General features: G+C 55.5%; 1 protein-coding gene across 3 annotated transcripts in view; it reads right to left on the reverse strand.

Annotated features, from left to right (window-relative positions):
* Window positions 1–13,588, reverse strand: part of SYNPO (synaptopodin) — a 66,363-nt gene that overhangs the window by 18,249 nt on the left and 34,526 nt on the right. Inside the window, exon 1 of one of the 3 annotated variants that reach the window (XM_045999257.1) lies at window positions 11,219–11,371. The exons of the other annotated variants lie outside the window; for them this stretch is intronic. The gene's annotated coding sequence lies outside the window, so the exon portion shown is untranslated. Of the gene's footprint in view, window positions 1–11,218; window positions 11,372–13,588 lie in introns of those variants that run through there. 3 annotated transcript variants of the gene reach the window in all.

A 13,588-nucleotide genomic window follows, 5' to 3' on the forward strand; every position in this document is an offset into this window, starting at 1 on the left:
CGGGAGAAAGAACGCAGGAGGAATGATAATGATGGCCTGGCCCGGGCTTAGAGGAGTCCTGGCAGCAGGGTAAAGAGCACAGGGAGCCTGAGCGCCCAGAGGAGCCCCCCGCAACAGTGGACCCGGTGCCTGTCCCCTGGAGGCTGCCGGGCCCCTGGAGGCTGTCTAGGCCATGCCAAAATCTCTGACGTCTCAAGCTTGCTCACATCTGCCCAAGAAGGCTCTGGGAATCCCTTGGTCAGGGCAGGTGACTGTGGAGGGCTAATTTGTCAGGGCGGGACACACTTGACTTTTATCACTCAAGCTGCTATTTGCTGGGAACTTCTTAAGTTCCAGGCATTCGGTTTAAGTAATATCATTAGGTTGTTATGTTGTTTCATTTTCTCTTTGCAAACTATGGCCTGGGGGTGCCGTTATACCCATTTGACAGATGAGAAAACAGGCTCAGAAAGGTTTTTGGGCTTTACCAAGGTTATCTGGCCAGTTAATGGTATGCGGTCTCCACTCCCGCCTCTCACTCCCATGTCCGTTCAGCCTGCCTGCCCTTTCCAGAAAGCCTTCCTCCATCAAGTCCAGCTGGAGGTGCAGCCTGTTCTCCTCCTACGCCCTGTTCAAGCAGGCGTCCTGTACCACTCGCGGGCTGCCTTCTGTAGATCACCTCGCCTCTCTGGGTCTCCACTCCCTCATCAGTGAAACAGAGATCACAATATCTGCTTTGCAGAGTCGCTGCTGCGTAAATGAGATGCAGAAATGCTTCCTGTGGCATGAAATTCTGTGCTCGCCTGAGGGGGACTGAACTCAGCTGTTTGCACAAAGCCCCCTCTGCATAACTCTGCAAGGCCCAGGCTCTGTCTGTCTGTCTCTCTTCCTTCCTTCTCCGGCCCTCTCTCGGTCTGGTCTTGCTCTTCTGCTCACAGTCAGGCACAGCCCAACTGCCCTGCACTCTCAGACCCCCTCCTCCCCCAGCATCCTCTCGGCAAGGGCACCCCAGCATCCATCTCTAGCCAACATGCTGTAGCAGAGAGAACCAGGTTTGAATCCCAGGTATGCCCCTTGCTAGATGTTGAGTGCCCAGGCCCTTTGGGAGTGCCCCAGCTCCAAGAGTCCTAGGAGGGAAGACGCAGCCATGGCTGGCTCCCACCTCCCAGTGCACTGCCCTACAGCCTGGAGGGCACCGTGGCCCAGGGCGTGCGGGAGGCTGCCGACCCTGCCATGCGCTCATGCCATCCCCCAGTGACCAGGCCTGTCTGGCTCGCCTCCAGCAGGAGGAATCTGCGGCCAGAGGACAGGCTGGACCAGCCAGCCCTTGCCTGCCCCTTGTCCCTCAAACTGCAAAAGAACAACAGAAGACTAGAGGCCAAGAGATTTGGCCCTAGGATCTGTCCTGTCACAGTTTGGGTGAGACACTGGACTATTTCCTGACCTTCTTTGGGCTTCAGTTTGTCCATGTGTCCAAAGAGAGGATCAGACTGGAACAATGATTCCTAGAGTGTGGTGTCCCACGCCTCTAGCGGAAGCCAAAGGATCTAAGTGGGACCCCGAGACCTGAAATCATACTAGGTAGGTAGGTTTCACGTGGGTAGTGACAGAGGAGTATAACGAACACGTCAAACCTGTGAAGGGCGTATTCCTGCTTGGGGAGAAGTGGTATTTCAGTCGTGGAAGTAGGACACTTTAAAGGAAAGAAGGAAGTAGAGGTGGTGACGGACTCATTCGCTCACCCGAAATTTACTGTACTGCAGCCGAGGGCCCGGCACTGCTCACAGCCACGAAGAGTGACAGACAAAGATCCCTGCTTGCGTTCTGGTAGGGGAGCAAGATGATACCTACATGAGTTAACGACACCAGTAGGTCAGGAGGCAAATGTTACAGAAAGAGATAAAGCAGGGACGCGACGTATACTGACTGCACATACTGACTGCATGGGGGAGGCGGAGGGTCTGCAAAGAGAAATACAGTAACCAAAGCCCCTGAGAAGTCACACCTGCGTGAAGAAGTGAAGCAGGTGAGGGGTGAGGCCTGCGTGTGTCCAGGGAAAGAGAGATCAGGCAGAGGGAACAGGGGGTGTTAAGGTCCTGAGGCAGGCTCGCACCTGGCAGGTCTGAGGATGGGGCCTGTAAGGTGGAGGTGGGGCACAGATGAAGAAACTAGGCTCTCGGGGTGCCTGGGTGGCTCAGTGGGTTAAGCTTCTGCTTTCAGCCCGGGTCATGATCTCGAGGTCCTGGGATTGAGCCCTGCATCGGGCTCTCTGTTCGGCGGGGAGCCTGCTTCCCCCTCTCTCTCTGCCTGCCTCTCTGCCTAGTTGTGATCTCTTTCTCTCTCTCTGTCAAATAAATAAATAAAATTAAAAAAAAAAAAAAAAGAAAAGAAAAGAAACCAAGTTCTCTAATGGCCCATCAGGATCTGAGGGATCCCCCTGCATCACAGCCATTTGTGCACATGCACGCGCGCGCACACACACACATACACACGCATACACACATGCGCACACACACCCTGCAACACGCATTCTCAGTAGCTTCCCAGTGCTGGCGGCAGCCTAGCCTACAGCAGCACCTCCGCCTCTGCGCTCACGCCAACACGCACAGGCACTGCCTGCTTCACGCCTGCAGTACCCGGAGGCCTGCCGGCACCCCCTCAGAGGGGGCAGAACCTACACGCGAGTGTGTATGCACTGAGCACCTGCACGTGTGCCGGCGAGACGCACGGCTCCCCGGGGGGCCGACTGGCCCAGATGCACCTGCCGCAGGCGGAGGGTCCATGCAGCCCTCTCCCGCCAGCTTGCCCAGTCCACCCGCGGGGAGCTGAGCTGCCACATGGCCCCTGCCTGGAGGGCACACGCTACTGTAGAAGGTTAAGTGCACTGCGGGCATGACTTCAAATTCTCCTCTCCAGCCTCTCTGCCCTTCGGTCCTGGTCTCCACTTTCCAGCGATACGTAAAAATCTACCCCCGATACTCAAATGTGCCAGTGGGTTTTGTCCTTGCGGAGAGTGTCCCCTTTTCTACCCATGCTGCAATTAAACAGAAAAGCCATGTAAAATGCCTCGCAGGGCACCGTAAATGTTACCAGCTGCCACCAGCATCACCGCATGTCACCATCCTCATCCTTGGCTTTGTCCCTTTAGGTTGCGGGGTTGGGGGGTGCGGGTACGCAGAGCAGCTGATGAGCAGAGAGGCCATCCCCTCTCTGGCCCAGAGCAGAAACCTGCAGGTGCTCAAGGATGTCCCAAAGGCACATTCCTGGGGTCCACCCCAGCCCTGGACCACAGATTGTCCACCTTAACAGTCCCCCTGAGGGGTTCTGGAACACTGCCATAATGTGTTTATAAGTGAATTAACATACGAGGAAATGGCTGGAACATAGTTTGATACATAGGGAGACCCCATAATGTTAACGAAAAATACACGTAAGAAAATACATGTATTTACATAATATCCCATCCCTTGGCGGTGCACCCTTTTCTTGTTTTACCCGCCCCTTTGCATCTGTCAGAGACAGAAGCCGGAGCAGGGATTGTTACACTATTTTCTAGACCAAAGACTGAGGCAGAGAGCGACCAAGGGCCCTGGCCAGAATCTCCCAGAATGCAGATCTCCCTCGGCTCAGCATCATGAGGGTGCCACCCCAGGGCCTTATCGCCCCATCCCCAGTGGCTCTGACTTCTGGCCCACAGTGTGCCTATCCTTCCTCTACGGGCTTACGAAGCCTCCAGACACACATGACTTCTCGAGTAACTCCAGGTTTGCCAAGAACAGGACAACCGCAAACAGGTCAGTTCCTTCTAGCCATAATGTCCCTCTCACTGGGCAGTGCAGGGGCTCCCCCAATTCCTAACCTTACATAGTACCATTTGATCCCAAGTGGTCCTTCTGTTCCCAGCAGCCCGAGTTTAAATGCCAGCTGAGCAGATCACTACCTTGAGCACGTCCTATAAATGCTACGCCCAGCTTTCCCCCTTGTAAAGGGCTCCCCTCATCCCTACCCCGCAGGGTGGTTGTGCAGACTAGATCTCAGATGTGCCAAGCACCTAGCATCAGGCCTAGCACGGGTGTTCCTGGGAGGATACAGCACCGTGGACTCACAGGCTCAAGCGGAAGCTTCTGGAAGGCAGGGATTCTGTCTCATTCACCTGTGTACCCATACCTACCGAGTATAATGTGTGCTCAATAAACATGTGTTGAATGAACACAGAAAGGAAATGATATCTCCGAAGAAACTCTGTCCTAGTCCTTGCTTCCCCTTCTATTTCATGACCCATTTCCCAGCTTGGGGGCTGGAGGCTCCGAGCAGGAATGGTCAGGGCCAGAAGGGATGGGTGATGGGTTCATGGGAAGTGACAATGACGGCCATCCGGGGAGGGTGGTGTTCTTAGAGCTCTGAATGTAATCCTGTTGACTCAGAGGCATAAATAATGCACTAGCATGTTCTCTCCTCACTATCCTGTCATGCTAAGAATAGCACCGGCTACCCTTTCAGGAATTCCACAGGGAAGAGAACAGGACACCAAGACGGGGACAGGCAGGGAACAAGGTCTTGCCAGGCTGTGTGGATGGTCAAGTGCCCTCCCTCCAAGCCCAGCTTTCCAAGCCCGTGAGACAAAGGACCCTGCACGTCAGAGCTGAAAGGGCTCTTCCAGGCACCTGGTCAGGGGCTCTTCAGGGGAAAGGAAGAATCCAGAGAAGATGGGACACCATCCCACCCTCTTCCTGTTATCTTTTCCTCCTCCCTTCCGATGCCCCTCCTAATACGCCCAGGCCTCAGCCACCCCACCACACTCCTCCCCCTCACTGTTCGTGCGATGCATAAATACAGAGTGGGTGGTTCCCCTCTTATGTGTTTCATATGTAAAACTTCAGAGAGACAGGAAGATGCTGTAGCTTTCAATTTTTAAAAAATGTTTAAGTTTAAAAGCGACCGACCTAGAACAGGGCCTCTCAAACTCCAATGTACACTCAATGTAATTGCTCAGGGATGTTGTTAAAATGCAGATTTGGACTCAGGAGGTGGAGGGTGAGGCCTGAGAGTCTCTCTTTCTGAGAAGTTCCAGGTGATGCTGATCGTGTATCCATAGGCCATATACTGAGCACAGGAAACAGTATTTGCCTACGATACAGATGGAGAGGGCACCTGGGTGGCTCAGTAGGTTAAGTCTCTGCCTTAGGTCATAAGCCTCAGGCTCAGATCTTGATCTCAGGGTCCTGGGATCGAGACCTGCATCGGGCTCTCTGCTCAGCAGGGAGCCTGCTTCCCCACCTCTCTCTGCCTGCCTCTGCCTACTTGTGATCTCTCTATGTCAAATAAATAAATAAAGTCTTAAAAAAACAAACATACAAACAATAGAGATGGAGAGGCTGAGGCCTAGAGAGCAGAAGGGATGTGCCCAAGAGCACACAGCGGACCTAGGCTCAGAACACAGGCCCCCAACTCCTCCTAGGATTTTCCGGGACAGACTCTGGAGTTGAATGGTGCTGCTTGGAGTGGGGCAGGGGACAGGAGGCAGTGAGAGGCAGTGGCCAGAGATCCAGGGGCAGGCCTCATTCAGCCACACCAAATCTCCTTGTGGACACAGACTCTCACAGGAATAAAAGAAAGTAAGAATTCTCCTGAACAGAGGCACTCAGCCAAGTGGGTAGCTAAGAACATGCCCTCATCAGCCTGCACTAGAGGCCTGATAGACCACCAGAACCTCCTGGAAGGCAGGTGCGTCTCATGGGCATTAGGCTGCAAAGAAGATCCGGACATTGGGTAAGGAGACTGGGGGGAGTGCGGAAGGACCCTGGGGCAGCTCTCTCAGGGTGCAGCTCCAAGGGAAAGGAGAGAGAAGGCAGGACCAACCTCCCACACCAGTGCTGGCAGTCACTCCTCCTTCCCAGGATGGGCCTCAAACCCCTTCCCAGGCTCTAGGCCCTGCATAACCAGCCCCACTGCCCATGAGCCGCCTGTGCAGCCTCCCCACCAAAGGACCCTCACCGCCCTATCTTCCTGCCATGCTGCCCCTCCTTCAAGCGCTCAGACAGGGCCCAAGGACCTCCTCACCCCAGAGCCTTGGCATCAGCTGCTACTTAGAAAACCTAGAACGCTTTCTTCCTTACCCCCTGGGTTGTCCCTTTCTGACCACACTTCTTACCCTTCAGGTCTGTTTCTGGGTCTCAGGGAGGGCTGCCTTGCCCTCAGAGGTCACATTCCTCTGCCTCTCCTCCAAACTCTCATTAGATCTGTAATTCCATCATATTTTTCTGAGCGTCAGTCTGCCCTGACTGACGACAGTTAGCAGCCCTGAAGGGCAGGGGCCTTGGCTGTCCTTCCTCTGCTCTGTCCCTGCATGGCTGGGGCTCCCTAAACTTTTGTCAACTGAATGAAGGAAAAGATGGATAAAAACATGGCTCAAATCACTACTGCAAAAACCTCCGTGGTTTCTGGCCCTGCTCACCCTGAAGAAGTTGTACAAGACTGGGGTTTGCAAGATTCCCTTGGTCCAGTCCTCTGCTCTGCTGGTCTCCAGCTCAGTGGGCTTTGCAGGGCACCTCGCTCCCTGAGATGGGTCTCTAGCATGGTCTGCTGGGTTGAAATGAGAGATGGAATCTGGCAAAGACTTGGGAAGCTGTCAAGAGCTTTCAATGCTAGCATCACTCTGGTGTGTCTGAGGCCCAGAGAGGGAAAGTGCCTCAGTCAAGGCCACACAGCCAGCATGTGCGGACAAGAGATCCCAGGCACACAGCTTAAAGCCTACCGCTGGGCTTCAGGCCCTCCCAGGCTCAGTAAGAGCGCCATCTGCCTGGAGGCTGGGCAGGGGTAGGGGAGGGAGAGCATTCAGACTCAGGCCCAGAGCCAGGGTGGGGTGGGCGGAGCCCCCAACGGGAGCCCTGAGTGGGGCCTGGCAGCTGGGCCTGGGGGAGCCAACTGGCGCCCGCTGGGTGATGGCATGCTGACTCCCCATGCGCGTGACAGTCTATTTTTTAATCAGCGCCCTCCCCACAACTCCATGTACCCTCCCAAAGGGCCCCGTATCAGTAATCATGTCCTGGCTGAGACCAGAGCCACCTTGGAGACTAGGGGGAGGATCCCCAAATCCCATCGCTTCAGGGAGCCCACGAGTACTAAACATCAGGGCAGGAGGGCTCGCTGGGAAGAGCACCTCCCACCTGTGTGACCTTGGGCAGGTCCCTGGACCCTCTGACCTCAGTTTTCCCCATCCCGTAGAGTGAGCGGAGGCATGGCAGACTCCAGAGGAGTTCAGATCATCTCCAACTCTTGGGATCATGACACTAATGACACCCACTCGCCAGGCCCTGGCAGAGCCTCTGGGCCCACAGCCCTCCCAGGGTACACTTGATCCTCCCTGACCTACTCCCAGGGGACAAGGGGGTGGGGAGAAAAGAGGCTGAGCTGCCTCAAGGGCCAGCCCCAGAACCCCAGATCCTCAGACCTCAGGTTCCTCTTTCCAGGACCTGAGGGACAGAGATGAGGAGGATCAAAAGGAATGCTGTGTGTTCTTAAGCAGGTGGCCTGGCCTCTCAGCCTCTGGCACACCATCTAGTAGAAGAGTTTGTACAGAAGCTATCTTCTGTACAGAAGCAAAACTGCCTGGGTTTGAATCTGGCCACTTACCAGCTGTGTGACCTTGGGAAGTTCACTTAACCTCTCTGTGCTTCAGTTTCCCATCTGTAAAACACTGATAATAACAGCACTTACTTCATGGAGTTGATGACATGTAAAGACCTTAGGATGCCCTTGGCACACAGTTAAGTAACCATAAACATTAACTTTTTTTTCAAGAACTTTGGTTTTTCTCTATCAAACACTCAGTCTCCAAGAGATTTTATTCCAGAAGACTAGATGTGTGAGTCTCCGGTCAGCCTCCTCTCCTGTCTGTGGGGCTCATTCAGCCGGCCCCTTCCTAGCCTCTCCTGCTGGCTCCATGTTCTTAGTGTCCGCTGAGCTCTTTCACGCCCATGATCCCCTCACATCTTTTCTACCCCTTTCATCGCAGCTCAGAACCGGAGCCTGAGCCCCAGAGGAAACGAATGACTTGCCCAAGATCACCAACCAGTTAGCTAAGACCAGAGGTTCAAGTATTTGTTCCCGAAGTGCAGTCCAGGCCCTTTTCCACTGCACTGTACCCATCCTCCCACCATCAAGACCTGTTTCTGGCTAAACATCAAAAAGCCACTTATCCCAGGGGCACCTGGGTGGCTCAGTGGGTTAAAGCCTCTGCCTTGGGCTCAGGTCCTGGGATGGACCCCTGCATCTGGCTCTCTGCTCAGCAGGGAGCCTGCTTCCCTTACTCTCTCTCTGCATACCTGTGATCTCTGTCTGTCAAATAAATAAATAAAATCTTAAAAAAAAAGCCACTTATCCTGATATGAATCTTAAGCTAGTGTCCATCTCCTCAAAGGCATGCTATTTTCACAGAAATCAAAACATGACAATACTATTTAAGAAGTAATAGTTATCTTTTTTAGCATTTATCATCATTTAATTTCAAGACAACAGTAAAGATAGGGTTTATTATTATTTCTATTTATAGATGAGGAAATGCAAGCCCAGAAAGGTTATAGAATATGCTTCAGATCTCCCAGCTAGCCAGGAGGAGAACCCAGGGGTCCAGCCACCGAATCTGCATGTTAGCCAGGCAGGAAACTGGTCACACAGGAGTAGGCTGAATTTTGCTTCACCTGCAGTGGCCCTGGGAGGCTAGGCAGGGGAGGAGAGGGTTGCCACAGCGCTACACACTATACTGCCTCACCGAGTGGAAAAGATGAAGCCAGGATGGTGGAATTTCAGGCAGTGGCCAGTTGGTAAAGATTTCATTCTGGAGAGAGAGGGCTTTTGTAAGCCTCTGGAATTACAGGGCCTGGAGGCTGTCCCCACATTGATTCCTCTGGACACACTGGGTAGCGACTGAGCCCCAGGGTCCGGGGACGGTTCACAAAGAACTATGAGCTCACACATACACAGGCCTAACTCAGCAGAGCCCAGCCACCCCTCTGACCAGATCACAGGCCTGGGGCTCCTTTGGGTCTGCAGCCTGAAGCCATGAGGGATGAAGGCATTTTCATAATCTGCAGCCAATGGTCACCCCCACCCGTACCCCAACCCCAGCTCCTGGTTTAAACCATTTATTGTCCTTTGAAATGCCTTCCTCCCAACCAAATCCCTCCCATTCTTCTAGATCCAGGTCCTGGACATGCCTCCTCCATGAAGCCAGCCATGACCACTCCTCCAAATAATAGTCAGGTCTCCACTCCATTGGAATGAGAGAGGCCTTCCCTAACCACCGACACCAAGTAGCCCCATTCAAACTGTCCTCCATCTCAAGTAGCATGGCTTTTATATATATGTATCTTTTTATCTATCTGAAAATGTCTTATTTCTTTGCCATCCTTTTTCTGGTCTATCTCTCTGATCAAAATGTGAGCTCCTTGAGGACAGGGACCTATCTGTCTTGTTCACCACTGTAACCCTAGTGCCTAAGGACCCACCTCATCCTGTAGCTAGCCAGGGACACTGAGGTCCATAAAAAGAAAGGGATTCATCCAAGGTCACACAGCAAGCAAGCACAGATATCGGCTTAATACCCAGCTCCCTGCTCTTGCAGCCCAGGGCACTTGGCCATCCCCACCCCCGTCCCCCCAATCCCCACTGTTGACCCTCTGCTGGCCTATCTAGTCCCTGCCTCCACACAACAGTGGGGGCCAGAGCTTACAAGCCCTCCACAATGGAGGCACCCACCCCAAGCTGGGCAGCCCTGCCTGCTTCCCCCCTCTGTCCCGCCCTTCCTGGCATCAACAGCTCTGATGAGCTCATGTCTGGAAGCCTGGGAGCTGCCCTGAAGGAAAAGGTGCCTCCCAGGCCAGGCCCCTAGACCTGCAGGTGTGTAGAGCCCATGCGACGTCAGCGCCAGCAGGTGGAAGGAGTGTGCTGACCCCTGCCCCGTCCACCTTCTAGGCTCAGGGTGACATGTGGCAACCATGGCGAGAGGGCATGACCAGGGGGAACAGGACATTCAGAGAAGTTTCCTCCTGTGCCTCTCCCATCTCTACGGATGTTCCTGTGTCACTTGCCCCCCCCGAGCTGCTCTGTCCTAAGGAAAGCGGCTCTGCTGCCTTCTACTCACAGAACTACCCTGGGCCAATCTCATCCCGTCCCCAGACTCTGTCTCCCCAACTCTAGAATGCGGAGCTTAATAAAATGCTGACCGAAGAGGCTGGGGATCCTCTATGAAGTGGGCACCTGAATGCTACAGGGTTTTGTCCTTTTTTTCACCTTAGGGGAAGGGCAACAGCCAACAAGAGAGGGAAGGGGTTAAAGGTTTTATTTTAACCATAAATGATGATTCCAACCACAGCTTAATTTGGGTGCTAGTTTGGGATATGGGGGGAGCTAGCCCACAACCTGCAAAGTGGGGGCCACCCTGAAAAAAGTGGGAGCTGGGGGCAGCTCAGCAGCAAAAAACTTGCCTTTCAGAAGTTCTCCGAATATCAAACTACAGTGATCCTGGTGCATTCCCCCTGTACAGATGGGGAAACTGAAGACCAGAGAGGAGAAGAGCCAAACCAAGGTTTCATATAGAGACAGAGGCCAGAGAGCCCACTCCAAATGGCATTTTCAACTCCCTCAAGGAGCCCCATCACACTGCCTGAGGTATTATGGAGGTTGGTCTGTGGCTCTGTCCCCCAGCACAGGATAGGGGCAGGCGTGGGGGTGGTGACGGGCTGGTGGGCACCATGACTTCCAGTCCCTCTGATCAGCATCTGATCTCATCCTACCCTTGCAACATGACAGGGGTGGAGCACCCTGGAACTGCCCCTTCACCCACCTGGTCCCTGCTGTCTCCAAGGCAGTTGTCCCCTCAGGGGTCACTCTGCTCACTCTCTCATGGGGAGCCAGAGAGGACAGGGCTTGCCTCCAGATCACACAGCAAGTTGGTTTATTGCAGACCCACTTGTCACTCAGGATAAGGTGGGGAGTGGGTGTCTGGCTCTTCCCTCTCACTCTTGCTCCTTGTAGACAACCCAGACGGGGAATTCAGGGGGTCCCTGTCCCAATCCAGAGTAAGCTCATAACTGGGCGTGGGGGGAGGGAGAAAGGGAGATCCTTTCCCCAGAGCCCTCAGAGACGTCTTCTCAGGGGCTGGTTGGAGCCCCTAATTCCGCATTGTAGGGGCTCAGGAGGAGCCCCACCCTCCCCTCACTTCACCTCCATGGCCCCTCACCTTGGAGTAGTGGTCCGGGAGTTGTGCGAATCTGAGATAGAGCCCTTAAGACAGTTCCTTCTCTGCTCCCTTGGGCGCTCAGGAAGGGCCTCAATTTCCCCAGACCGGTGGTTCCCGCGGTCGGAAGGTCCCGCGTCCTGCAAGCCTCGCCCTCGCCGCCGGAGCCCGGCGCCGCCGCCCCGCCCGCGGGAAGGGGGACGGGAGGCCAGCACACGCCGTTCTGCTACCCCACGGGCGCCCATGTTGGTCAACCCGGCGCGAGCCCAGCCCGCCTTTCCCGGAGCCGGCTAGTGGCCGCAGACCCTTCCGGCCGGTGCCCACCGTCAGCTCTGGCTGTCCCGGTCCCCGAGGTGCTTGCGGGTTGGGACTCAAGGACCGGAGCCCCCGCGCAGCCCCGGGAAGTAGCTTCCCCGCGTCGGGGCGTCCTTCCGCTCCGGGGCTGCTCCAGAGATTCCCGATTTCTCAGACCCTACCCCGCCCCGGCCCCCCGCCACGGTACAGATGGGAAACTGAGGTCCCCAGTGTAGCAGCGACTCGGCCAAGGTCACCCTGCGCGCAGGGACTGGAGCCCAGATGTGCCACCTCCACCTGCGCGGCGCGGGGAACAGCACAGGTGGGAAGGGGCGAGTCTCGCCCGGCGCCGGCACCCCTCCCTCGCCAGCGCCCCTCACTCACCTCCTGCCGCCGCGCGCGGTCCCCGAGCTCACCGGCGCGCCGCCGCCACCGCGCACCTGGTCGCGTCAGTCAGTGCGTCCCGCCCCGAGACCCCCGCCGTCTCCGCTCCGCCCCGGGCGCCCCCCTCCGCGTCGTCACCGCCGCCGCCGCCACCACCTAGCGGGCTGCTCCCGGGACCGGGAGCCGGGAGCCGGGAGGGCTGGGCCGGCGGGCGAGACGCGCTCCTGCCTCTCGCTCCCCCGGGCCCTAGCGCCGCCCCGCCCGCCGCCCCGCCCAGCCCCCCCGGAGGGGCGACTCCCTCAACCTCACCCCGCGGGCTCGGCCCCGGGGATCCCGGCGGTCCCCCTTTCCTCCCGCTTTCCTCCCTTGTGCCACACTCTAATGTCTCCTCCTTTTTTGTATCTCCAGGTCGGTCCCTAAATCCTCTGCTTTCATTTCACCCAGTTCTTCCTGTCTCCCCATCTTTTCTCAATCCCACCAACCACCCCTCTCTTAAATGTGTCTTTGTGATTCTTTCACCATAACTGAACCACCCCCACCTCCCCAGCCCCTTTCCTTTCATACCCAGATGCTGTACCCCTCAGGGCCATCTTCCCTCTCCCTTCTCAGCCCTGGTGACTAGAATAACTGTCTACCTTGGTAGGACTCAGGCAAATGGGGACCGGGGAAGGTTGCCACCTCCCTGCTGGCCTGGGGCCATCCCAGGGCTTAACGGGTAGGTCAGCAACAGTAGGGGGCAGGGAGGCTGTGTGGCTCCTGGGTTTCAGTTCCCCATCTTTTCATTGAACTAAACACCACTCAGATTGAGCTCAGCAGAGCCCCAGGACAGTGGTCAGTGTGCATCAGAGTCAGGGGAGGGGGATGCAGTTACAAGTCAAGATGCCCACCTTCTAGCATATCCTCCCAGTGGTGAGGAGGCCGTGGGCTTGGAAACAGTTCTGATAACAAGCACCCTTCACACTCCCACGAGTTTTGAAACAAAACTACACTTGGAAAAATGTTGGCCTGGGTTTTCACCAGAGTTTCCCTAGGTCCCAAGTACCCCACCCCTCCAACCAGGGTGGTTCCACTTTCATTTGTCTTTCATATCAAGGTCCTGTGTTTAGATTTCTGCTAGAGGAAGTTAGAAGTGTGCTGATAGGAGCCCACCCTCCCAGAGATCCTGTGAAACCCAGAGCTGCAGGTGGCCTGGGTTTGGGGGACATCCCCTGTCCCCAGTGGGGACAGCATGCAGGAGGTCAGATGACAGAGGGGCAAACCCTCCCTGGCTGCTCCCATCCCTCTGGTGGGCCTCAGGGTCTGCAGAGAATTCTTCTGGCCCCGTGGTAGCTTCAGCCCTGGGGCTGTTCCAAGTGGAGGTGGGAAACATGGAGGGGGTCCTGGGGATTGGCACCGGGTAAGCTACTTCCTGCCTGATGAGTACATGTGCTAGAAAAGTGGCTATAGCCCAGCCTGTGGGAAACCAGGAAACAAACTGTGTGGGTGAGAGAGAGAGAGAGAGGGAGAGGGGAGAAGCTAGAATTACTGTGTGGGTGGGTATGAAAGAGACAGGGATGGGGAAGAGGAAGGAGGACAGAAAGTGGTTCAGTCTGTACGTAGGTGTGTGACAGTGGGTGTGCAAGAGTGGATATGCCTGTAGGAGAGAATGTGTGCATTCAGGAGAGATTTTAAAGTGTAGGTATGTGAGCAAAAGAA

Source organism: Meles meles, chromosome 3 (assembly GCF_922984935.1).
Source record: "Meles meles chromosome 3, mMelMel3.1 paternal haplotype, whole genome shotgun sequence".
NCBI classification, from domain to species: Eukaryota; Metazoa; Chordata; class Mammalia; order Carnivora; family Mustelidae; genus Meles; species Meles meles.